The 18,709-nt window shown below is 42.8% G+C and overlaps 56 non-coding genes across 56 annotated transcripts; all 56 read right to left on the bottom strand.

Annotated features, from left to right (window-relative positions):
- Positions 1-107: 107 nt before the first annotated feature.
- On the bottom strand, positions 108-180 carry TRNAR-ACG (transfer RNA arginine (anticodon ACG)). Its single transcript has one exon. It is a non-coding gene; the product is annotated as a tRNA-Arg (tRNA).
- Positions 181-338: 158 nt separating this feature from the next.
- On the bottom strand, positions 339-411 carry TRNAL-AAG (transfer RNA leucine (anticodon AAG)). Its single transcript has one exon. It is a non-coding gene; the product is annotated as a tRNA-Leu (tRNA).
- A 158-nt stretch (positions 412-569) lies between these two features.
- TRNAR-ACG (transfer RNA arginine (anticodon ACG)) lies at positions 570-642 on the bottom strand. Its single transcript has one exon. It is a non-coding gene; the product is annotated as a tRNA-Arg (tRNA).
- Positions 643-800: 158 nt separating this feature from the next.
- Positions 801-873, bottom strand: TRNAR-ACG (transfer RNA arginine (anticodon ACG)). The gene has a single exon. It is a non-coding gene; the product is annotated as a tRNA-Arg (tRNA).
- A 158-nt stretch (positions 874-1,031) lies between these two features.
- On the bottom strand, positions 1,032-1,104 carry TRNAR-ACG (transfer RNA arginine (anticodon ACG)). Its single transcript has one exon. It is a non-coding gene; the product is annotated as a tRNA-Arg (tRNA).
- A 158-nt stretch (positions 1,105-1,262) lies between these two features.
- TRNAR-ACG (transfer RNA arginine (anticodon ACG)) lies at positions 1,263-1,335 on the bottom strand. The gene has a single exon. It is a non-coding gene; the product is annotated as a tRNA-Arg (tRNA).
- A 158-nt stretch (positions 1,336-1,493) lies between these two features.
- On the bottom strand, positions 1,494-1,566 carry TRNAL-AAG (transfer RNA leucine (anticodon AAG)). The gene has a single exon. It is a non-coding gene; the product is annotated as a tRNA-Leu (tRNA).
- A 158-nt stretch (positions 1,567-1,724) lies between these two features.
- TRNAR-ACG (transfer RNA arginine (anticodon ACG)) lies at positions 1,725-1,797 on the bottom strand. Its single transcript has one exon. It is a non-coding gene; the product is annotated as a tRNA-Arg (tRNA).
- A 158-nt stretch (positions 1,798-1,955) lies between these two features.
- Positions 1,956-2,028, bottom strand: TRNAR-ACG (transfer RNA arginine (anticodon ACG)). The gene has a single exon. It is a non-coding gene; the product is annotated as a tRNA-Arg (tRNA).
- Positions 2,029-2,417: 389 nt separating this feature from the next.
- On the bottom strand, positions 2,418-2,490 carry TRNAR-ACG (transfer RNA arginine (anticodon ACG)). Its single transcript has one exon. It is a non-coding gene; the product is annotated as a tRNA-Arg (tRNA).
- Positions 2,491-2,648: 158 nt separating this feature from the next.
- On the bottom strand, positions 2,649-2,721 carry TRNAR-ACG (transfer RNA arginine (anticodon ACG)). The gene has a single exon. It is a non-coding gene; the product is annotated as a tRNA-Arg (tRNA).
- Positions 2,722-2,879: 158 nt separating this feature from the next.
- On the bottom strand, positions 2,880-2,952 carry TRNAL-AAG (transfer RNA leucine (anticodon AAG)). The gene has a single exon. It is a non-coding gene; the product is annotated as a tRNA-Leu (tRNA).
- A 158-nt stretch (positions 2,953-3,110) lies between these two features.
- Positions 3,111-3,183, bottom strand: TRNAR-ACG (transfer RNA arginine (anticodon ACG)). The gene has a single exon. It is a non-coding gene; the product is annotated as a tRNA-Arg (tRNA).
- A 158-nt stretch (positions 3,184-3,341) lies between these two features.
- TRNAR-ACG (transfer RNA arginine (anticodon ACG)) lies at positions 3,342-3,414 on the bottom strand. The gene has a single exon. It is a non-coding gene; the product is annotated as a tRNA-Arg (tRNA).
- Positions 3,415-3,775: 361 nt separating this feature from the next.
- On the bottom strand, positions 3,776-3,848 carry TRNAR-ACG (transfer RNA arginine (anticodon ACG)). The gene has a single exon. It is a non-coding gene; the product is annotated as a tRNA-Arg (tRNA).
- Positions 3,849-4,006: 158 nt separating this feature from the next.
- Positions 4,007-4,079, bottom strand: TRNAR-ACG (transfer RNA arginine (anticodon ACG)). Its single transcript has one exon. It is a non-coding gene; the product is annotated as a tRNA-Arg (tRNA).
- A 158-nt stretch (positions 4,080-4,237) lies between these two features.
- TRNAR-ACG (transfer RNA arginine (anticodon ACG)) lies at positions 4,238-4,310 on the bottom strand. The gene has a single exon. It is a non-coding gene; the product is annotated as a tRNA-Arg (tRNA).
- A 361-nt stretch (positions 4,311-4,671) lies between these two features.
- On the bottom strand, positions 4,672-4,744 carry TRNAR-ACG (transfer RNA arginine (anticodon ACG)). The gene has a single exon. It is a non-coding gene; the product is annotated as a tRNA-Arg (tRNA).
- Positions 4,745-4,902: 158 nt separating this feature from the next.
- Positions 4,903-4,975, bottom strand: TRNAR-ACG (transfer RNA arginine (anticodon ACG)). Its single transcript has one exon. It is a non-coding gene; the product is annotated as a tRNA-Arg (tRNA).
- Positions 4,976-5,335: 360 nt separating this feature from the next.
- On the bottom strand, positions 5,336-5,408 carry TRNAR-ACG (transfer RNA arginine (anticodon ACG)). The gene has a single exon. It is a non-coding gene; the product is annotated as a tRNA-Arg (tRNA).
- Positions 5,409-5,566: 158 nt separating this feature from the next.
- Positions 5,567-5,639, bottom strand: TRNAR-UCG (transfer RNA arginine (anticodon UCG)). The gene has a single exon. It is a non-coding gene; the product is annotated as a tRNA-Arg (tRNA).
- A 158-nt stretch (positions 5,640-5,797) lies between these two features.
- TRNAR-ACG (transfer RNA arginine (anticodon ACG)) lies at positions 5,798-5,870 on the bottom strand. Its single transcript has one exon. It is a non-coding gene; the product is annotated as a tRNA-Arg (tRNA).
- A 158-nt stretch (positions 5,871-6,028) lies between these two features.
- Positions 6,029-6,101, bottom strand: TRNAR-UCG (transfer RNA arginine (anticodon UCG)). The gene has a single exon. It is a non-coding gene; the product is annotated as a tRNA-Arg (tRNA).
- Positions 6,102-6,462: 361 nt separating this feature from the next.
- On the bottom strand, positions 6,463-6,535 carry TRNAL-AAG (transfer RNA leucine (anticodon AAG)). The gene has a single exon. It is a non-coding gene; the product is annotated as a tRNA-Leu (tRNA).
- Positions 6,536-6,693: 158 nt separating this feature from the next.
- Positions 6,694-6,766, bottom strand: TRNAR-ACG (transfer RNA arginine (anticodon ACG)). Its single transcript has one exon. It is a non-coding gene; the product is annotated as a tRNA-Arg (tRNA).
- A 564-nt stretch (positions 6,767-7,330) lies between these two features.
- Positions 7,331-7,403, bottom strand: TRNAL-AAG (transfer RNA leucine (anticodon AAG)). The gene has a single exon. It is a non-coding gene; the product is annotated as a tRNA-Leu (tRNA).
- A 389-nt stretch (positions 7,404-7,792) lies between these two features.
- Positions 7,793-7,865, bottom strand: TRNAL-AAG (transfer RNA leucine (anticodon AAG)). The gene has a single exon. It is a non-coding gene; the product is annotated as a tRNA-Leu (tRNA).
- Positions 7,866-8,023: 158 nt separating this feature from the next.
- TRNAR-ACG (transfer RNA arginine (anticodon ACG)) lies at positions 8,024-8,096 on the bottom strand. Its single transcript has one exon. It is a non-coding gene; the product is annotated as a tRNA-Arg (tRNA).
- Positions 8,097-8,485: 389 nt separating this feature from the next.
- TRNAL-AAG (transfer RNA leucine (anticodon AAG)) lies at positions 8,486-8,558 on the bottom strand. The gene has a single exon. It is a non-coding gene; the product is annotated as a tRNA-Leu (tRNA).
- Positions 8,559-8,947: 389 nt separating this feature from the next.
- Positions 8,948-9,020, bottom strand: TRNAR-ACG (transfer RNA arginine (anticodon ACG)). Its single transcript has one exon. It is a non-coding gene; the product is annotated as a tRNA-Arg (tRNA).
- A 158-nt stretch (positions 9,021-9,178) lies between these two features.
- TRNAR-ACG (transfer RNA arginine (anticodon ACG)) lies at positions 9,179-9,251 on the bottom strand. Its single transcript has one exon. It is a non-coding gene; the product is annotated as a tRNA-Arg (tRNA).
- Positions 9,252-9,409: 158 nt separating this feature from the next.
- Positions 9,410-9,482, bottom strand: TRNAR-ACG (transfer RNA arginine (anticodon ACG)). The gene has a single exon. It is a non-coding gene; the product is annotated as a tRNA-Arg (tRNA).
- A 158-nt stretch (positions 9,483-9,640) lies between these two features.
- On the bottom strand, positions 9,641-9,713 carry TRNAR-ACG (transfer RNA arginine (anticodon ACG)). The gene has a single exon. It is a non-coding gene; the product is annotated as a tRNA-Arg (tRNA).
- A 158-nt stretch (positions 9,714-9,871) lies between these two features.
- On the bottom strand, positions 9,872-9,944 carry TRNAL-AAG (transfer RNA leucine (anticodon AAG)). Its single transcript has one exon. It is a non-coding gene; the product is annotated as a tRNA-Leu (tRNA).
- A 789-nt stretch (positions 9,945-10,733) lies between these two features.
- On the bottom strand, positions 10,734-10,806 carry TRNAR-ACG (transfer RNA arginine (anticodon ACG)). Its single transcript has one exon. It is a non-coding gene; the product is annotated as a tRNA-Arg (tRNA).
- Positions 10,807-10,964: 158 nt separating this feature from the next.
- TRNAR-ACG (transfer RNA arginine (anticodon ACG)) lies at positions 10,965-11,037 on the bottom strand. The gene has a single exon. It is a non-coding gene; the product is annotated as a tRNA-Arg (tRNA).
- Positions 11,038-11,195: 158 nt separating this feature from the next.
- Positions 11,196-11,268, bottom strand: TRNAR-ACG (transfer RNA arginine (anticodon ACG)). The gene has a single exon. It is a non-coding gene; the product is annotated as a tRNA-Arg (tRNA).
- Positions 11,269-11,426: 158 nt separating this feature from the next.
- On the bottom strand, positions 11,427-11,499 carry TRNAR-ACG (transfer RNA arginine (anticodon ACG)). The gene has a single exon. It is a non-coding gene; the product is annotated as a tRNA-Arg (tRNA).
- A 158-nt stretch (positions 11,500-11,657) lies between these two features.
- Positions 11,658-11,730, bottom strand: TRNAR-ACG (transfer RNA arginine (anticodon ACG)). Its single transcript has one exon. It is a non-coding gene; the product is annotated as a tRNA-Arg (tRNA).
- Positions 11,731-11,888: 158 nt separating this feature from the next.
- On the bottom strand, positions 11,889-11,961 carry TRNAR-ACG (transfer RNA arginine (anticodon ACG)). The gene has a single exon. It is a non-coding gene; the product is annotated as a tRNA-Arg (tRNA).
- Positions 11,962-12,217: 256 nt separating this feature from the next.
- Positions 12,218-12,290, bottom strand: TRNAR-ACG (transfer RNA arginine (anticodon ACG)). Its single transcript has one exon. It is a non-coding gene; the product is annotated as a tRNA-Arg (tRNA).
- A 158-nt stretch (positions 12,291-12,448) lies between these two features.
- On the bottom strand, positions 12,449-12,521 carry TRNAR-ACG (transfer RNA arginine (anticodon ACG)). Its single transcript has one exon. It is a non-coding gene; the product is annotated as a tRNA-Arg (tRNA).
- Positions 12,522-12,679: 158 nt separating this feature from the next.
- On the bottom strand, positions 12,680-12,752 carry TRNAR-ACG (transfer RNA arginine (anticodon ACG)). Its single transcript has one exon. It is a non-coding gene; the product is annotated as a tRNA-Arg (tRNA).
- Positions 12,753-12,910: 158 nt separating this feature from the next.
- Positions 12,911-12,983, bottom strand: TRNAL-AAG (transfer RNA leucine (anticodon AAG)). The gene has a single exon. It is a non-coding gene; the product is annotated as a tRNA-Leu (tRNA).
- A 789-nt stretch (positions 12,984-13,772) lies between these two features.
- Positions 13,773-13,845, bottom strand: TRNAR-ACG (transfer RNA arginine (anticodon ACG)). Its single transcript has one exon. It is a non-coding gene; the product is annotated as a tRNA-Arg (tRNA).
- A 158-nt stretch (positions 13,846-14,003) lies between these two features.
- On the bottom strand, positions 14,004-14,076 carry TRNAR-ACG (transfer RNA arginine (anticodon ACG)). The gene has a single exon. It is a non-coding gene; the product is annotated as a tRNA-Arg (tRNA).
- Positions 14,077-14,234: 158 nt separating this feature from the next.
- Positions 14,235-14,307, bottom strand: TRNAR-ACG (transfer RNA arginine (anticodon ACG)). Its single transcript has one exon. It is a non-coding gene; the product is annotated as a tRNA-Arg (tRNA).
- Positions 14,308-14,465: 158 nt separating this feature from the next.
- On the bottom strand, positions 14,466-14,538 carry TRNAR-ACG (transfer RNA arginine (anticodon ACG)). The gene has a single exon. It is a non-coding gene; the product is annotated as a tRNA-Arg (tRNA).
- Positions 14,539-14,696: 158 nt separating this feature from the next.
- TRNAR-ACG (transfer RNA arginine (anticodon ACG)) lies at positions 14,697-14,769 on the bottom strand. The gene has a single exon. It is a non-coding gene; the product is annotated as a tRNA-Arg (tRNA).
- Positions 14,770-14,927: 158 nt separating this feature from the next.
- TRNAR-ACG (transfer RNA arginine (anticodon ACG)) lies at positions 14,928-15,000 on the bottom strand. The gene has a single exon. It is a non-coding gene; the product is annotated as a tRNA-Arg (tRNA).
- A 256-nt stretch (positions 15,001-15,256) lies between these two features.
- TRNAR-ACG (transfer RNA arginine (anticodon ACG)) lies at positions 15,257-15,329 on the bottom strand. Its single transcript has one exon. It is a non-coding gene; the product is annotated as a tRNA-Arg (tRNA).
- A 158-nt stretch (positions 15,330-15,487) lies between these two features.
- TRNAR-ACG (transfer RNA arginine (anticodon ACG)) lies at positions 15,488-15,560 on the bottom strand. The gene has a single exon. It is a non-coding gene; the product is annotated as a tRNA-Arg (tRNA).
- A 158-nt stretch (positions 15,561-15,718) lies between these two features.
- TRNAR-ACG (transfer RNA arginine (anticodon ACG)) lies at positions 15,719-15,791 on the bottom strand. Its single transcript has one exon. It is a non-coding gene; the product is annotated as a tRNA-Arg (tRNA).
- A 158-nt stretch (positions 15,792-15,949) lies between these two features.
- TRNAR-ACG (transfer RNA arginine (anticodon ACG)) lies at positions 15,950-16,022 on the bottom strand. The gene has a single exon. It is a non-coding gene; the product is annotated as a tRNA-Arg (tRNA).
- A 158-nt stretch (positions 16,023-16,180) lies between these two features.
- Positions 16,181-16,253, bottom strand: TRNAR-ACG (transfer RNA arginine (anticodon ACG)). Its single transcript has one exon. It is a non-coding gene; the product is annotated as a tRNA-Arg (tRNA).
- A 158-nt stretch (positions 16,254-16,411) lies between these two features.
- On the bottom strand, positions 16,412-16,484 carry TRNAR-ACG (transfer RNA arginine (anticodon ACG)). The gene has a single exon. It is a non-coding gene; the product is annotated as a tRNA-Arg (tRNA).
- Between the last annotated feature and the right edge of the window lie 2,225 nt (positions 16,485-18,709).

The raw sequence follows: 18,709 nt of genomic DNA, 5'->3' as shown, positions 1-18,709 counted from the left end.
CAAGACTTCTAGCAAAACTCTGGAATCCAGCATTGGCAACAGATACTAATTTCTCAGTTTGTTTAGTCAAGAAATGGACTATGAAGGTCTTAGTGAAAATATTAGATCGACCCAGCCAGGATTCGAACCTGGAATCTCCTGATCCGTAGCCAGGCGCGTTATCCGTTGCGCCACTGGGCCTCTGCTCCTTTAGGTTCTTAAATCTTGTACTTCAGATGCAAAAGGGTTCTGCAAGACTTCTAGCAAAACTCTGGAATCCAGCATTGGCAACAGATACTAATTTCTCAGTTTGTTTAGTCAAGAAATGGACTATGAAGGTCTTAGTGAAAATATTAGATCGACCCAGCCAGGATTCGAACCTGGAATCTCCTGATCCTTAGTCAGGCGCGTTATCCGTTGGGCCACTGGGCCTCTGCTACTTTAGGTTCTTAAATCTTGTACTTCAGATGCAAGAGGGTTCTGCAAGACTTCTAGCAAAACTATGGAATCCAGCATTGGCAACAGATACTAATTTCTCAGTTTGTTTAGTCAAGAAGTGGACTATGAAGGTCTTAGTGAAAATATTAGATCGACTCAGCCAGGATTCGAACCTGGAATCTCCTGATCCGTAGTCAGGCGCGTTATCCGTTGCGCCACTGGGCCTCTGCTCCTTTAAGTTCTTAAATCTTGTACTTCAGATGCAAAAGGGTTCTGCAAGACTTCTAGCAAAACTCTGGAATCCAGCATTGGCAACAGATACTAATTTCTCAGTTTGTTTAGTCAAGAAATGGACTATGAAGGTCTTAGTGAAAATATTAGATCGACCCAGCCAGGATTCGAGCCTGGAATCTCCTGATCCGTAGTCAGGCGCGTTATCCGTTGCGCCACTGGGCCTCTGCTCCTTTAGGTTCTTAAATCTTGTACTTCAGATGCAAAAGGGTTCTGCAAGACTTCTAGCAAAACTCTGGAATCCAGCATTGGCAACAGATACTAATTTCTCAGTTTGTTTAGTCAAGAAATGGACTATGAAGGTCTTAGTGAAAATATTAGATCGACCCAGCCAGGATTCGAACCTGGAATCTCCTGATCCGTAGTCTGGCGCGTTATCCGTTGCGCCACTGGGCCTCTGCACCTTTAGGTTCCTAAATCTTGTACTTCAGATGCAAAAGGGTTCTGCAAGACTTCTAGCAAAACTCTGGAATCCAGCATTGGCAACAGATACTAATTTCTCAGTTTGTTTAGTCAAGAAATGGACTATGAAGGTCTTAGTGAAAATATTAGATCGACCCAGCCAGGATTCGAACCTGGAATCTCCTGATCCGTAGCCAGGCGCGTTATCCGTTGCGCCACTGGGCCTCTGCTTCTTTAGGTTCTTAAATCTTGTACTTCAGATGCAAAAGGGTTCTGCAAGACTTCTAGCAAAACTCTGGAATCCAGCATTGGCAACAGATACTAATTTCTCAGTTTGTTTAGTCAAGAAATGGACTATGAAGGTCTTAGTGAAAATATTAGATCGACCCAGCCAGGATTCGAACCTGGAATCTCCTGATCCTTAGTCAGGCGCGTTATCCGTTGCGCCACTGGGCCTCTGCTACTTCAGCTCCTTAAATCTTGTACTTCAGATGCAAGAGGGTTCTGCAAGACTTCTAGCAAAACTCTGGAATCCAGCATTGGCAACAGATACTAATTTCTCAGTTTGTTTAGTCAAGAAGTGGACTATGAAGGTCTTAGTGAAAATATTAGATCGACCCAGCCAGGATTCGAACCTGGAATCTCCTGATCCGTAGTCAGGCGCGTTATCCGTTGCGCCACTGGGCCTCTGCTCCTTTAGGTTCTTAAATCTTGTACTTCAGATGCAAAGGGGTTCTGCAAGACTTCTAGCAAAACTCTGGAATCCAGCATTGGCAACAGATACTAATTTCTCAGTTTGTTTAGTCAAGAAATGGACTATGAAGGTCTTAGTGAAAATATTAGATCGACCCAGCCAGGATTCGAACCTGGAATCTCTTGATCCGTAGTCAGGCGCGTTATCCGTTGCGCCACTGGGCCTCTGCTCCTTTAGGTTCTTAAATCTTGTACTTCAGATGCAAAAGGGTTCTGCAAGACTTCTAGCAAAACTCTGGAATCCAGCATTGGCAACAGATACTAATTTCTCAGTTTGTTTAGTCAAGAAATGGACTATGAAGGTCTTAGTGAAAATATTAGATCGACCCAGAAAGGATTCGAACCTGGAATCTCCTGATCCTTAGTCAGGCGCGTTATCCGTTGCGCCACTGGGCCTCTGCTCCTTTAGGTTCTTAAATCTTGTACTTCAGATGCAAAAGGGTTCTGCAAGACTTCTAGCAAAACTCTGGAATCCAGCATTGGCAAGAGATACTAATTTCTCAGTTTGTTTAGTCAAGAAATGGACTATGAAGATCTTAGTGAAAATATTAGATCGACCCAGCCAGGATTCGAACCTGGAATCTCCTGATCCGTAGCCAGGCGCGTTATCCGTTGCGCCACTGGGCCTCTGCTCCTTTAGGTTCTTAAATCTTGTACTTCAGATGCAAAAGGGTTCTGCAAGACTTCTAGCAAAACTCTGGAATCCAGCATTGGCAACAGATACTAATTTCTCAGTTTGTTTAGTCAAGAAATGGACTATGAAGGTCTTAGTGAAAATATTAGATCGACCCAGCCAGGATTCGAACCTGGAATCTCCTGATCCGTAGCGAGGCGCGTTATCCGTTGCGCCACTGGGCCTCTGCTTCTTTAGGTTCTTAAATCTTGTACTTCAGATGCAATAGGGTTCTGCAAGACTTCTAGCAAAACTCTGGAATCCAGCATTGGCAACAGATACTAATTTCTCAGTTTGTTTAGTCAAGAAATGGACTATGAAAGTCTTAGTGAAAATATTAGATCGACCCAGCCAGGATTCGAACCTGGAATCTCCTGATCCTTAGTCAGGCGCGTTATCCGTTGCGCCACTGGGCCTCTGCTACTTTAGGTCCTTTAATCTTGTACTTCAGATGCATGAGGGTTCTGCAAGACTTCTAGCAAAACTCTGGAATCCAGCATTGGCAACAGATACTAATTTCTCAGTTTGTTTAGTCAAGAAGTGGACTATGAAGGTCTTAGTGAAAATATTAGATCGACCCAGCCAGGATTCGAACCTGGAATCTCCTGATCCGTAGTCAGGCGCGTTATCCGTTGCGCCACTGGGCCTCTGCTCCTTTAGGTTCTTAAATTTTGTACTTGAGATGCAAAAGGGTTCTGCAAGACTTCTAGCAAAACTCTGGAATCCAGCATTGGCAACAGATACTAATTTCTCAGTTTGTTTAGTCAAGAAATGGACTATGAAGGTCTTAGTGAAAATATTAGATCGACCCAGCCAGGATTCGAACCTGGAATGTCCTGATCCGTAGTCAGGCGCGTTATCCGTTGCGCCACTGGGCCTCTGCTCCTTTAGGTTCTTAAATCTTGTACTTCAGATGCAAAAGGGTTCTGCAAGACTTCTAGCAAAACTCTGGAATCCAGCATTGGCAACAGATACTAATTTCTCAGTTTGTTTAGTCAAGAAATGGACTATGAAGGTCTTAGTGAAAATATTAGATCGACCCAGCCAGGATTCGAACCTGGAATCTCCTGATCCGTAGTCAGGCGCTCCTTTAAGTTCTTAAATCTTGTACTTCAGATGCAAAAGGGTTCTGCAAGACTTCTAGCAAAACTCTGGAATCCAGCATTGGCAACAGATACTAATTTCTCAGTTTGTTTAGTCAAGAAATGGACTATGAAGGTCTTAGTGAAAATATTAGATCGACCCAGCCAGGATTCGAACCTGGAATCTCCTGATCCGTAGTCAGGCGCGTTATCCGTTGCGCCAAAGGGCCTCTGCTCCTTTAGGTTCTTAAATCTTGTACTTCAGATGCAAAAGGGTTCTGCAAGACTTCTAGCAAAACTCTGGAATCCAGCATTGGCAACAGATACTAATTTCTCAGTTTGTTTAGTCAAGAAGTGGACTATGAAGGTCTTAGTGAAAATATTAGATCGACTCAGCCAGGATTCGAACCTGGAATCTCCTGATCCGTAGTCAGGCGCGTTATCCGTTGCGCCACTGGGCCTCTGCTCCTTTAAGTTCTTAAATCTTGTACTTCAGATGCAAGAGGGTTCTGCAAGACTTCTAGCAAAACTCTGGAATCCAGCATTGGCAACAGATACTAATTTCTCAGTTTGTTTAGTCAAGAAATGGACTATGAAGGTCTTAGTGAAAATATTAGATCGACCCAGCCAGGATTCGAACCTGGAATCTCCTGATCCGTAGTCAGGCGCGTTATCCGTTGCGCCACTGGGCCTCTGCTCCTTTAGGTTCTTAAATCTTGTACTTCAGATGCAAAAGGGTTCTGCAAGACTTCTAGCAAAACTCTGGAATCCAGCATTGGCAACAGATACTAATTTCTCAGTTTGTTTAGTCAAGAAATGGACTATGAAGGTCTTAGTGAAAATATTAGATCGACCCAGCCAGGATTCGAACCTGGAATCTCCTGATCCGTAGTCAGGCGCTCCTTTAAGTTCTTAAATCTTGTACTTCAGATGCAAAAGGATTCTGCAAGACTTCTAGCAAAACTCTGGAATCCAGCATTGGCAACAGATACTAATTTCTCAGTTTGTTTAGTCAAGAAATGGACTATGAAGGTCTTAGTGAAAATATTAGATCGACCCAGCCAGGATTCGAACCTGGAATCTCCTGATCCGTAGTCAGGCGCGTTATCCGTTGCGCCACTGGGCCTCTGCTCCTTTAAGTTCTTAAATCTTGTACTTCAGATGCAAAAGGGTTCTGCAAGACTTCTAGCAAAACTCTGGAATCCAGCATTGGCAACAGATACTAATTTCTCAGTTTGTTTAGTCAAGAAATGGACTATGAAGGTCTTAGTGAAAATATTAGATCGACCCAGCCAGGATTCGAACCTGGAATCTCCTGATCCGTAGTCAGGCGCGTTATCCGTTGCGCCACTGGGCCTCTGCTCCTTTAGGTTCTTAAATCTTGTACTTCAGATGCAAAAGGGTTCTGCAAGACTTCTAGCAAAACTCTGGAATCCAGCATTGGCAACAGATACTAATTTCTCAGTTTGTTTAGTCAAGAAATGGACTATGAAGGTCTTAGTGAAAATATTAGATCGACCCAGCCAGGATTCGAACCTGGAATCTCCTGATCCGTAGTCAGGCGCTCCTTTAAGTTCTTAAATCTTGTACTTCAGATGCAAAAGGGTTCTGCAAGACTTCTAGCAAAACTCTGGAATCCAGCATTGGCAACAGATACTAATTTCTCAGTTTTTTAGTCAAGAAATGGACTATGAAAGTCTTAGTGAAAATATTAGATCGACCCAGCCAGGATTCGAACCTGGAATCTCCTCATCCGTAGTCAGGCGCGTTATCCGTTGCGCCACTGGGCCTCTGCTCCTTTAGGTTCTTAAATCTTGTACTTCAGATGCAAAAGGGTTCTGCAAGACTTCTAGCAAATCTCTGGAATCCAGCATTGGCAACAGATACTAATTTCTCAGTTTGTTTAGTCAAGAAATGGACTATGAAGGTCTTAGTGAAAATATTAGATCGACCCAGCCAGGATTCGAACCTGGAATCTCCTGATCCGAAGTCAGGCGCGTTATCCGTTGCGCCACTGGGCCTCTGCTCCTTTAGGTTCTTAAATCTTGTACTTCAGATGCAAAAGGGTTCTGCAAGACTTCTAGCAAAACTCTGGAATCCAGCATTGGCAACAGATACTAATTTCTCAGTTTGTTTAGTCAAGAAGTGGACTATGAATGTCTTAGTGAAAATATTAGATCGACTCAGCCAGGATTCGAACCTGGAATCTCCTGATCCGTAGTCAGGCGCGTTATCCGTTGCGCCACTGGGCCTCTGCTCCTTTAAGTTCTTAAATCTTGTACTTCAGATGCAAAAGGGTTCTGCAAGACTTCTAGCAAATCTCTGGAATCCAGCATTGGCAACAGATACTAATTTCTCAGTTTGTTTAGTCAAGAAATGGACTATGAAGGTCTTAGTGAAAATATTAGATCGAACCAGCCAGGATTCGAACCTGGAATCTCCTGATCCGAAGTCAGGCGCGTTATCCGTTGCGCCACTGGGCCTCTGCTCCTTTAGGTTCTTAAATCTTGTACTTCAGATGCAAAAGGGTTCTGCAAGACTTCTAGCAAAACTCTGGAATCCAGCATTGGCAACAGATACTAATTTCTCAGTTTGTTAAGTCAAGAAATGGACTATGAAGGTCTTAGTGAAAATATTAGATCGACCCAGCCAGGATTCGAACCTGGAATCTCCTGATCCGTAGTCAGGCGCTCCTTTAAGTTCTTAAATCTTGTACTTCAGATGCAAAAGGGTTCTGCAAGACTTCTAGCAAAACTCTGGAATCCAGCATTGGCAACAGATACTAATTTCTCAGTTTGTTTAGTCAAGAAATGGACTATGAAGGTCTTAGTGAAAATATTAGATCGACCCAGCCAGGATTCGAACCTGGAATCTCCTGATCCTTAGTCAGGCGCGTTATCCGTTGCGCCACTGGGCCTCTGCTCCTTTAGGTTCTTAAATCTTGTACTTCAGATGCAAAAGGGTTCTGCAAGACTTCTAGCAAAACTCTGGAATCCAGCATTGGCAACAGATACTAATTTCTCAGTTTGTTTAGTCAAGAAATGGACTATGAAGGTCTTAGTGAAAATATTAGATCGACCCAGCCAGGATTCGAACCTGGAATCTCCTGATCCGTAGTCAGGCGCGTTATCCGTTGCGCCACTGGGCCTCTGCTCCTTTAGGTTCTTAAATCTTGTACTTCAGATGCAAAAGGGTTCTGCAAGACTTCTAGCAAAACTCTGGAATCCAGCATTGGCAACAGATACTAATTTCTCAGTTTGTTTAGTCAAGAAATGGACTATGATGGTCTTAGTGAAAATATTAGATCGACCCAGCCAGGATTCGAACCTGGAATCTCCTGATCCGTAGTCAGGTGCTCCTTTAAGTTCTTAAATCTTGTACTTCAGATGCAAAAGGGTTCTGCAAGACTTCTAGCAAAACTCTGGAATCCAGCATTGGCAACAGATACTAATTTCTCAGTTTGTTTAGTCAAGAAATGGACTATGAAGGTCTTAGTGAAAATATTAGATCGACCCAGCCAGGATTCGAACCTGGAATCTCCTGATCCGTAGTCAGGCGCTCCTTTAGGTTCTTAAATCTTGTACTTCAGATGCAAAAGGGTTCTGCAAGACTTCTAGCAAAACTCTGGAATCCAGCATTGGCAACAGATACTAATTTCTCAGTTTGTTTAGTCAAGAAATGGACTATGAAAGTCTTAGTGAAAATATTAGATCGACCCAGCCAGGATTCGAACCTGGAATCTCCTGATCCTTAGTCAGGCGCGTTATCCGTTGCGCCACTGGGCCTCTGCTACTTTAGGTTCTTAAATCTTGTACTTCAGATGCAAAAGGGTTCTGCAAGACTTCTAGCAAAACTCTGGAATCCAGCATTGGCAACAGATACTAATTTCTCAGTTTGTTTAGTCAAGAAATGGACTATGAAGGTCTTAGTGAAAATATTAGATCCACACAGCCGGGATTCGAACCTGGAATCTCCTGATCCGAAGTCAGGCGCGTTATCCGTTGCGCCACTGGGCCTCTGCTCCTTTAGGTTCTTAAATCTTGTACTTCAGATGCAAAAGGGTTCTGCAAGACTTCTAGCAAAACTCTGGAATCCAGCATTGGCAACAGATACTAATTTCTCAGTTTGTTTAGTCAAGAAATGGACTATGAAGGTCTTAGTGAAAATATTAGATCGACCCAGCCAGGATTCGAACCTGGAATCTCCTGATCCTTAGTCAGGCGCGTTATCCGTTGCGCCACTGGGCCTCTGCTCCTTTAGGTTCTTAAATCTTGTACTTCAGATGCAAAAGGGTTCTGCAAGACTTCTAGCAAAACTCTGGAATCCAGCATTGGCAACAGATATTAATTTCTCAGTTTGTTTAGTCAAGAAATGGACTATGAAGGTCTTAGTGAAAATATTAGATCGACCCAGCCAGGATTCGAACCTGGAATCTACTGATTCGTAGTCAGGCGCGTTATCCGTTGCACCACTGGGCCTCGGCTCCTTTAGGTTCTTAAATCTTGTACTTCAGATTCAAAAGGGTTCTGCAAGACTTCTAGCAAAACTCTGGAATCCAGCATTGGCAACAGATACTAATTTCTCAGTTTGTTTAGTCAAGAAATGGACTATGAAGGTCTTAGTGAAAATATTAGATCGATCCAGCCAGGATTCGAACCTGGAATCTCCTGATCCGTAGTCAGGCGCGTTATCCGTTGCGCCACTTCGCCTCTGCTCCTTTAGGTTCTTAAATCTTGTACTTCAGATGCAAAAGGGTTCTGCAAAACTTCTAGCAAAACTCTGGAATCCAGCATTGGCAACAGATACTAATTTCTCAGTTTGTTTAGTCAAGAAATGGACTATGAAGGTCTTAGTGAAAATATTAGATCGACCCAGCCAGGATTCGAACCTGGAATCTCCTGATCCTTAGTCAGGCGCGTTATCCGTTGCGCCACTGGGCCTCTGCTCCTTTAGGTTCTTAAATCTTGTACTTCAGATGCAAAAGGGTTCTGCAAGACTTCTAGCAAAACTCTGGAATCCAGCATTGGCAACAGATACTAATTTCTCAGTTTGTTTAGTCAAGAAATGGACTATGAAGGTCTTAGTGAAAATATTAGATCGACCCAGCCAGGATTCGAACCTGGAATCTACTGATCCGTAGTCAGGCGCGTTATCCGTTGCACCAATGGGCCTCGGCTCCTTTAGGTTCTTAAATCTTGTACTTCAGATGCAAAAGGGTTCTGCAAGACTTCTAGCAAAACTCTGGAATCCAGCATTGGCAACAGATACTAATTTCTCAGTTTGTTTAGTCAAGAAATGGACTATGAAGGTCTTAGTGAAAATATTAGATCGATCCAGCCAGGATTCGAACCTGGAATCTCCTGATCCGTAGTCAGGCGCGTTATCCGTTGCGCCACTGGGCCTCTGCTCCTTTAGGTTCTTAAATCTTGTACTTCAGATGCAAAAGGGTTCTGCAAGACTTCTAGCAAAACTCTGGAATCCAGCATTGGCAACAGATACTAATTTCTCAGTTTGTTTAGTCAAGAAATGGACTATGAAGGTCTTAGTGAAAATATTAGATCGACCCAGCCAGGATTCGAACCTGGAATCTCCTGATCCGTAGTCACGCGCGTTATCCGTTGCGCCACTGGGCCTCTGCTCCTTTAGGTTCTTAAATCTTGTACTTCAGATGCAAAAGGGTTCTGCAAGACTTCTAGCAAAACTCTGGAATCCAGCATTGGCAACAGATACTAATTTCTCAGTTTGTTTAGTCAAGAAATGGACTATGAAGGTCTTAGTGAAAATATTAGATCGACCCAGCCAGGATTCGAACCTGGAATCTCCTGATCCGTAGTCAGGCGCGTTATCCGTTGCGCCACTGGGCCTCTGCTCCTTTAGGTTCTTAAATCTTGTACTTCAGATGCAAAAGGGTTCTGCAAGACTTCTAGCAAAACTCTGGAATCCAGCATTGGCAACAGATACTAATTTCTCAGTTTGTTTAGTCAAGAAATGGACTATGAAGGTCTTAGTGAAAATATTAGATCGACCCAGCCAGGATTCGAACCTGGAATCTCCTGATCCGTAGTCAGGCGCGTTATCCGTTGCGCCACTGGGCCTCTGCTCCTTTAGGTTCTTAAATCTTGTACTTCAGATGCAAAAGGGTTCTGCAAGACTTCTAGCAAAACTCTGGAATCCAGCATTGGCAACAGATACTAATTTCTCAGTTTGTTTAGTCAAGAAATGGACTATGAAGGTCTTAGTGAAAATATTAGATCGACCCAGCCAGGATTCGAACCTGGAATCTCCTGATCCTTAGTCAGGCGCGTTATCCGTTGCGCCACTGGGCCTCTGCTCCTTTAGGTTCTTAAATCTTGTACTTCAGATGCAAAAGGGTTCTGCAAGACTTCTAGCAAAACTCTGGAATCCAGCATTGGCAACAGATACTAATTTCTCAGTTTGTTTAGTCAAGAAATATCCCCGTACTTACAGGAACTTAATTGGTTAAACGTTAAGAATAGGAGAACATTTTTGGCATTGTCCTTATTGTACAGGATCCTGAACAATAAGGAACCAAGATATTTATATGATCAAATTGCTCCGTACAGGAAGAAAGGAAGACAAATTAACCTTCGTCAAAAAACACACTTCACGATTCCTGTACACAGAACAACATTCTATGGGAATTCTTTCATAGTCACCGCAATAAAAGAAAGGAATGACCTCCCCCACCACTGACCTCAGGGGAGCTTAACCCTGCAACATACAAAATAAATCTAAAGAAACATCTGCTGTCCAAACAATAGTGCCTGGCTTTGTCTTTTCTGTAATGAATGGGAATGAGGTATTGGTTGTAGTTTTAGCTGTAATAATTGTATTTTAATTGTGGTATTTAACTCTGTACCTTCAGTACATTAATTGTTTACATTATAAGTAGGAATGTTTTTTTCAATTTCTTTTTTTTTTGTATTTTTATTCTTTCTACTGCAACAAAGATTTTCAAGAAGTGGAAAGTGTCAATTGTAATATGTTTCTTTAAAGGGTTTGTTGTAAGAACTGCCCGCGAGGCCGAAACACGCCCTCTCAATAAAGACGATATTATTATTATTATTATGAAGGTCTTAGTGAAAATATTAGATCGACCCAGCCAGGATTCGAACCTGGAATCTCCTGATCCGTAGTCAGGCGCGTTATCCGTTGCGCCACTGGGCCTCTGCTCCTTTAGGTTCTTAAATCTTGTACTTCAGATGCAAAAGGGTTCTGCAAGACTTCTAGCAAAACTCTGGAATCCAGCATTGGCAACAGATACTAATTTCTCAGTTTGTTTAGTCAAGAAATGGACTATGAAGGTCTTAGTGAAAATATTAGATCGACCCAGCCAGGATTCGAACCTGGAATCTCCTGATCCGTAGTCAGGCGCGTTATCCGTTGCGCCACTGGGCCTCTGCTCCTTTAGGTTCTTAAATCTTGTACTTCAGATGCAAAAGGGTTCTGCAAGACTTCTAGCAAAACTCTGGAATCCAGCATTGGCAACAGATACTAATTTCTCAGTTTGTTTAGTCACGAAATGGACTATGAAGGTCTTAGTGAAAATATTAGATCGACCCAGCCAGGATTCGAACCTGGAATCTCTTGATCCGTAGTCAGGCGCGTTATCCGTTGCGCCACTGGGCCTCTGCTCCTTTAGGTTCTTAAATCTTGTACTTCAGATGCAAAAGGGTTCTGCAAGACTTCTAGCAAAACTCTGGAATCCAGCATTGGCAACAGATACTAATTTCTCAGTTTGTTTAGTCAAGAAATGGACTATGAAGGTCTTAGTGAAAATATTAGATCGACCCAGCCAGGATTCGAACCTGGAATCTCCTGATCCGTAGTCAGGCGCGTTATCCGTTGCGCCACTGGGCCTCTGCTCCTTTAGGTTCTTAAATCTTGTACTTCAGATGCAAAAGGGTTCTGCAAGACTTCTAGCAAAACTCTGGAATCCAGCATTGGCAACAGATACTAATTTCTCAGTTTGTTTAGTCAAGAAATGGACTATGAAGGTCTTAGTGAAAATATTAAATCGACCCAGCCAGGATTCGAACCTGGAATCTCCTGATCCGTAGTCAGGCGCGTTATCCGTTGTGCCACTGGGCCTCTGCTACTTTAGGTTCTTAAATCTTGTACTTCATATGCAAAAGGGTTCTGCAAGACTTCTAGCAAAACTCTGGAATCCAGCATTGGCAACAGATACTAATTTCTCAGTTTGTTTAGTCAAGAAATGGACTATGAAGGTCTTAGTGAAAATATTAAATCGACCCAGCCAGGATTCGAACCTGGAATCTCCTGATCCGTAGTCAAGCGCGTTATCCGTTGTGCCACTGGGCCTCTGCTACTTTAGGTTCTTAAATCTTGTACTTCAGATGCAAAAGGGTTCTGTAAGACTTCTAGCAAAAGATTTGAATCCACTATTGCGTTGCGCCACTGGGTCTGCTTGTTTAGTTTATTAAATCTTGTATTGTCAATTGTAATATGTTTCTTTAAAGGGTTTGTTGTAAGAACTGCCCGCGAGGCCGAAACACGCCCTCTCAATAAAGACGATATTATTATTATTATTATGAAGGTCTTAGTGAAAATATTAGATCGACCCAGCCAGGATTCGAACCTGGAATCTCCTGATCCGTAGTCAGGCGCGTTATCCGTTGCGCCACTGGGCCTCTGCTCCTTTAGGTTCTTAAATCTTGTACTTCAGATGCAAAAGGGTTCTGCAAGACTTCTAGCAAAACTCTGGAATCCAGCATTGGCAACAGATACTAATTTCTCAGTTTGTTTAGTCAAGAAATGGACTATGAAGGTCTTAGTGAAAATATTAGATCGACCCAGCCAGGATTCGAACCTGGAATCTCCTGATCCGTAGTCAGGCGCGTTATCCGTTGCGCCACTGGGCCTCTGCTCCTTTAGGTTCTTAAATCTTGTACTTCAGATGCAAAAGGGTTCTGCAAGACTTCTAGCAAAACTCTGGAATCCAGCATTGGCAACAGATACTAATTTCTCAGTTTGTTTAGTCAAGAAATGGACTATGAAGGTCTTAGTGAAAATATTAGATCGACCCAGCCAGGATTCGAACCTGGAATCTCCTGATCCGTAGTCAGGCGCGTTATCCGTTGCGCCACTGGGCCTCTGCTCCTTTAGGTTCTTAAATCTTGTACTTCAGATGCAAAAGGGTTCTGCAAGACTTCTAGCAAAACTCTGGAATCCAGCATTGGCAACAGATACTAATTTCTCAGTTTGTTTAGTCAAGAAATGGACTATGAAGGTCTTAGTGAAAATATTAGATCGACCCAGCCAGGATTCGAACCTGGAATCTCCTGATCCTTAGTCAGGCGCGTTATCCGTTGCGCCACTGGGCCTCTGCTCCTTTAGGTTCTTAAATCTTGTACTTCAGATGCAAAAGGGTTCTGCAAGACTTCTAGCAAAACTCTGGAATCCAGCATTGGCAACAGATACTAATTTCTCAGTTTGTTTAGTCAAGAAATATCCCCGTACTTACAGGAACTTAATTGGTTAAACGTTAAGAATAGGAGAACATTTTTGGCATTGTCCTTATTGTACAGGATCCTGAACAATAAGGAACCAAGATATTTATATGATCAAATTGCTCCGTACAGGAAGAAAGGAAGACAAATTAACCTTCGTCAAAAAACACACTTCACGATTCCTGTACACAGAACAACATTCTATGGGAATTCTTTCATAGTCACCGCAATAAAAGAAAGGAATGACCTCCCCCACCACTGACCTCAGGGGAGCTTAACCCTGCAACATACAAAATAAATCTAAAGAAACATCTGCTGTCCAAACAATAGTGCCTGGCTTTGTCTTTTCTGTAATGAATGGGAATGAGGTATTGGTTGTAGTTTTAGCTGTAATAATTGTATTTTAATTGTGGTATTTAACTCTGTACCTTCAGTACATTAATTGTTTACATTATAAGTAGGAATGTTTTTTTCAATTTCTTTTTTTTTTGTATTTTTATTCTTTCTACTGCAACAAAAATTTTCAAGAAGTGGAAAGTGTCAATTGTAATATGTTTCTTTAAAGGGTTTGTTGTAAGAACTGCCCGCGAGGCCGAAACACGCCCTCTCAATAAAGACGATATTATTATTATTATTATGAAGGTCTTAGTGAAAATATTAGATCGACCCAGCCAGGATTCGAACCTGGAATCTCCTGATCCGTAGTCAGGCGCGTTATCCGTTGCGCCACTGGGCCTCTGCTCCTTTAGGTTCTTAAATCTTGTACTTCAGATGCAAAAGGGTTCTGCAAGACTTCTAGCAAAACTCTGGAATCCAGCATTGGCAACAGATACTAATTTCTCAGTTTGTTTAGTCAAGAAATGGACTATGAAGGTCTTAGTGAAAATATTAGATCGACCCAGCCAGGATTCGAACCTGGAATCTCCTGATCCGTAGTCAGGCGCGTTATCCGTTGCGCCACTGGGCCTCTGCTCCTTTAGGTTCTTAAATCTTGTACTTCAGATGCAAAAGGGTTCTGCAAGACTTCTAGCAAAACTCTGGAATCCAGCATTGGCAACAGATACTAATTTCTCAGTTTGTTTAGTCACGAAATGGACTATGAAGGTCTTAGTGAAAATATTAGATCGACCCAGCCAGGATTCGAACCTGGAATCTCTTGATCCGTAGTCAGGCGCGTTATCCGTTGCGCCACTGGGCCTCTGCTCCTTTAGGTTCTTAAATCTTGTACTTCAGATGCAAAAGGGTTCTGCAAGACTTCTAGCAAAACTCTGGAATCCAGCATTGGCAACAGATACTAATTTCTCAGTTTGTTTAGTCAAGAAATGGACTATGAAGGTCTTAGTGAAAATATTAGATCGACCCAGCCAGGATTCGAACCTGGAATCTCCTGATCCGTAGTCAGGCGCGTTATCCGTTGCGCCACTGGGCCTCTGCTCCTTTAGGTTCTTAAATCTTGTACTTCAGATGCAAAAGGGTTCTGCAAGACTTCTAGCAAAACTCTGGAATCCAGCATTGGCAACAGATACTAATTTCTCAGTTTGTTTAGTCAAGAAATGGACTATGAAGGTCTTAGTGAAAATATTAAATCGACCCAGCCAGGATTCGAACCTGGAATCTCCTGATCCGTAGTCAAGCGCGTTATCCGTTGTGCCACTGGGCCTCTGCTACTTTAGGTTCTTAAATCTTGTACTTCATATGCAAAAGGGTTCTGCAAGACTTCTAGCAAAACTCTGGAATCCAGCATTGGCAACAGATACTAATTTCTCAGTTTGTTTAGTCAAGAAATGGACTATGAAGGTCTTAGTGAAAATATTAAATCGACCCAGCCAGGATTCGAACCTGGAATCTCCTGATCCGTAGTCAAGCGCGTTATCCGTTGTGCCACTGGGCCTCTGCTACTTTAGGTTCTTAAATCTTGTACTTCAGATGCAAAAGGGTTCTGTAAGACTTCTAGCTAAAGATTTGAATCCACTATTGCGTTGCGCCACTGGGTCTGCTTGTTTAGTTTATTAAATCTTGTATTGTCAATTGTAATATGTTTCTTTAAAGGGTTTGTTGTAAGAACTGCCCGCGAGGCCGAAACACGCCCTCTCAATAAAGACGATATTATTATTATTATTATGAAGGTCTTAGTGAAAATATTAGATCGACCCAGCCAGGATTCGAACCTGGAATCTCCTGATCCGTAGTCAGGCGCGTTATCCGTTGCGCCACTGGGCCTCTGCTCCTTTAGGTTCTTAAATCTTGTACTTCAGATGCAAAAGGGTTCTGCAAGACTTCTAGCAAAACTCTGGAATCCAGCATTGGCAACAGATACTAATTTCTCAGTTTGTTTAGTCAAGAAATGGACTATGAAGGTCTTAGTGAAAATATTAGATCGACCCAGCCAGGATTCGAACCTGGAATCTCCTGATCCGTAGTCAGGCGCGTTATCCGTTGCGCCACTGGGCCTCTGCTCCTTTAGGTTCTTAAATCTTGTACTTCAGATGCAAAAGGGTTCTGCAAGACTTCTAGCAAAACTCTGGAATCCAGCATTGGCAACAGATACTAATTTCTCAGTTTGTTTAGTCACGAAATGGACTATGAAGGTCTTAGTGAAAATATTAGATCGACCCAGCCAGGATTCGAACCTGGAATCTCTTGATCCGTAGTCAGGCGCGTTATCCGTTGCGCCACTGGGCCTCTGCTCCTTTAGGTTCTTAAATCTTGTACTTCAGATGCAAAAGGGTTCTGCAAGACTTCTAGCAAAACTCTGGAATCCAGCATTGGCAACAGATACTAATTTCTCAGTTTGTTTAGTCAAGAAATGGACTATGAAGGTCTTAGTGAAAATATTAGATCGACCCAGCCAGGATTCGAACCTGGAATCTCCTGATCCGTAGTCAGGCGCGTTATCCGTTGCGCCACTGGGCCTCTGCTCCTTTAGGTTCTTAAATCTTGTACTTGAGATGCAAAAGGGTTCTGCAAGACTTCTAGCAAAACTCTGGAATCCAGCATTGGCAACAGATACTAATTTCTCAGTTTGTTTAGTCAAGAAATGGACTATGAAGGTCTTAGTGAAAATATTAAATCGACCCAGCCAGGATTCGAACCTGGAATCTCCTGATCCGTAGTCAAGCGCGTTATCCGTTGTGCCACTGGGCCTCTGCTACTTTAGGTTCTTAAATCTTGTACTTCATATGCAAAAGGGTTCTGCAAGACTTCTAGCAAAACTCTGGAATCCAGCATTGGCAACAGATACTAATTTCTCAGTTTGTTTAGTCAAGAAATGGACTATGAAGGTCTTAGTGAAAATATTAAATCGACCCAGCCAGGATTCGAACCTGGAATCTCCTGATCCGTAGTCAAGCGCGTTATCCGTTGTGCCACTGGGCCTCTGCTACTTTAGGTTCTTAAATCTTGTACTTCAGATGCAAAAGGGTTCTGTAAGACTTCTAGCAAAAGATTTGAATCCACTATTGCGTTGCGCCACTGGGTCTGCTTGTTTAGTTTATTAAATCTTGTATTTTAGATGCTGACGGAATCTGGAAGACTTCTAAGAAAGAACTCGAATCCAGCATCAAGGGCATAACGAGGCTCCCGGGGAACCCGTGGCAGACTTCTGAAGAGGAGCCCCCAAGTTACTGCAAATATTTCAAATAAAAAATAAGGAATCTTTCATGACATCAAAATGCCTCTCTTTGAGAGCATACATGTAGTGTTGGATTAAGCTTTTTGAGATTTGGGTTCTGTTGATTTATTGTTCAAGATTTTGACTCTTGCCATCGCAGAATACTGCCACCAAAAAGTATATAGATATTTTGAACTGTTACAAAAATACAGAGCACTTTCCTGGTTACCTTTTACAGTTAAATTATGACTAACGCAATTTTGAGGTGCAAGTTGTTGGGTTCTTTTTTGTACTTACGATTTCCCGGGCAGCGTTGCAATTCTTATTTAATTGTGTTAAAACCTCCACAATTTTACTCTTCTGGCATTCTTTGCTTAGCACAGTTGGGTATCGTGTCATAATTACTGCAGGCGTGATACCATACGATACCACAAGCTGTGGGCGTCACACGTCAATATAATCTGCCTGTAGCGGGCCAATCTATCAAAACACTAATCAGGAAAAATCCATTAATGTCTTCTTGCTTTTCGAGGCCCCTTCAGATCGGGGGCCCCGGGACGCTGCCTCGGCTGCCCAGCCTCGTTACGCCCCTGTCCAGCATTGGCAACAGATATCAGCTACTCAGTTTGTTTAGCCAAGACTATGAAGGTATTATGAAAATATATTTGATCAATGTCCCCGATGGCACAGTGGTGTCATCCTCGCCCTGTAATCAAGGTGTCAAGAGCTTTATTCTCTGTTGAGGCACGTATGGTTCGAATCCCACTTAAACTGTAGGTCCAGTCCCGATTAGTCTTACTGTGCATAAAGTGGACGCCAATTCAACTGAACCCACGTCAGGTTCCGTTCACATAATGAATCTTGTTGTTGAATTGAAACTAATGTGTGTTGTTTGAATCACACATATTTCCGTTACTGAAACTAAGTTGCTGTTGGGCCTCCCCAATGGCGCAGTGTAATCAAGGGGTCCCGGGTTCGATACCCGGTGGAGGCACATAATGGTTTGGATCCCACTTTAATCTCTAGGTCCGGTCCCGATTAACCTTACTGTGTATAAAGTGGACTTAAAACACAAACTCAACAACAACTAAGTTGTTGTTGTTTCTTGTGACATTTACGAACTTTAAACACAAGTAAGGGCGTTATTTCTAGGTGCAGTACGGATTGTGCAAAACACTTGACCTTCTAAAATGAAAGGATGCGGCACTAATGTCGTTGTCATGAGAGCATCTTCACAGAAAGGTCATTTTTGCATGTTGAAACAATATTGACTTTTAATGCTACACTGCTTGGGAGAGCGGTGTCGAGTGGTTTGAATCAAGTTGAAGTATCTGCTTGTGAGCGCGCCTTCATCTCTTATTCATTCTCCATTTCGATGAATAAAGAAGTTGCAGTCACAGGCGAAACATGATTTTCTTAATGTGTTTCCTTAGTACAGTGTAAAATAAATGACTGGATAAATTGCTGTCTAAGACGGTGAATTTTCGCTTTCATCCAACTCTTGTGAAATATAGACGGGACCGTTCTAAAGTCAACTACACTATTAAATTTGCAACTACAGTAAAAGCTCGTTAATCCGGAACCCGATAAGCCGGACTTCGCTTAATCCGGACAGGCAAAAGACAATAGGCCCATGCCCTTTAAATGCACCATAATAAACGTGTTTTGTTGCTATAAACGGAGTTTTAATGGACTTTCTACTGTTCTTTTAGGTTATTTCAGTTAATCCGGACTTTCGTTAAGTCCTCCTCCGTGACCGTGCGGTCTAAGGCACCTTGCTTTCGGTTCGATCCCGGGTTCGGTCTCCGGGAATTTTTGGCCTTTGTATAGGTCCGGTGGCAACCCACCATCGCGAGCAAATTGGGGAGCTCCGAGTGAGTGAGCGTAATCCGGTCGCGAAGTCCTACAACGGCTGGGGGTTGGTCGGACCGACCACCCATCTCCCTAGTCTGGCTGCAGATCTCCACGGCCCCCTTGTGGCCCGCGTGGG

Source organism: Lepisma saccharinum, chromosome 22 (assembly GCF_977018435.1).
Source record: "Lepisma saccharinum chromosome 22, izLepSacc3.1, whole genome shotgun sequence".
NCBI classification, from domain to species: domain Eukaryota; kingdom Metazoa; phylum Arthropoda; class Insecta; order Zygentoma; family Lepismatidae; genus Lepisma; species Lepisma saccharinum.
Note: the sequence above shows the minus strand (reverse complement) of the source record. Positions and strands in the feature narration are given on the sequence as shown.